This window comes from Penaeus monodon, chromosome 33 (genome assembly GCF_015228065.2).
Source record: "Penaeus monodon isolate SGIC_2016 chromosome 33, NSTDA_Pmon_1, whole genome shotgun sequence".
Taxonomy (NCBI): domain Eukaryota; kingdom Metazoa; phylum Arthropoda; class Malacostraca; order Decapoda; family Penaeidae; genus Penaeus; species Penaeus monodon.
The window spans coordinates 17,765,037-17,765,244 of NC_051418.1; positions in this window are offsets into that span (position 1 = coordinate 17,765,037).

The window sequence follows — 208 nt, forward strand, 5'->3', positions numbered from 1 at the left end:
TATATATATTTTTTTTTTTGTCTCCTAATGACACAGTCTTATCTCTGTTTACCTTATTTCTCTAGTTGTATTTTCATTATGTTTTAATATCCTGTTCTATACTTTGTTTCTTGTTGTTTTTTTCTGTGTCCTCATCTCCTCTCTCTTTTTCGCGAAAGTATCTCATTTATTTCATTATTATTGCAATTTTAGTGTGCATAGTTCCAAT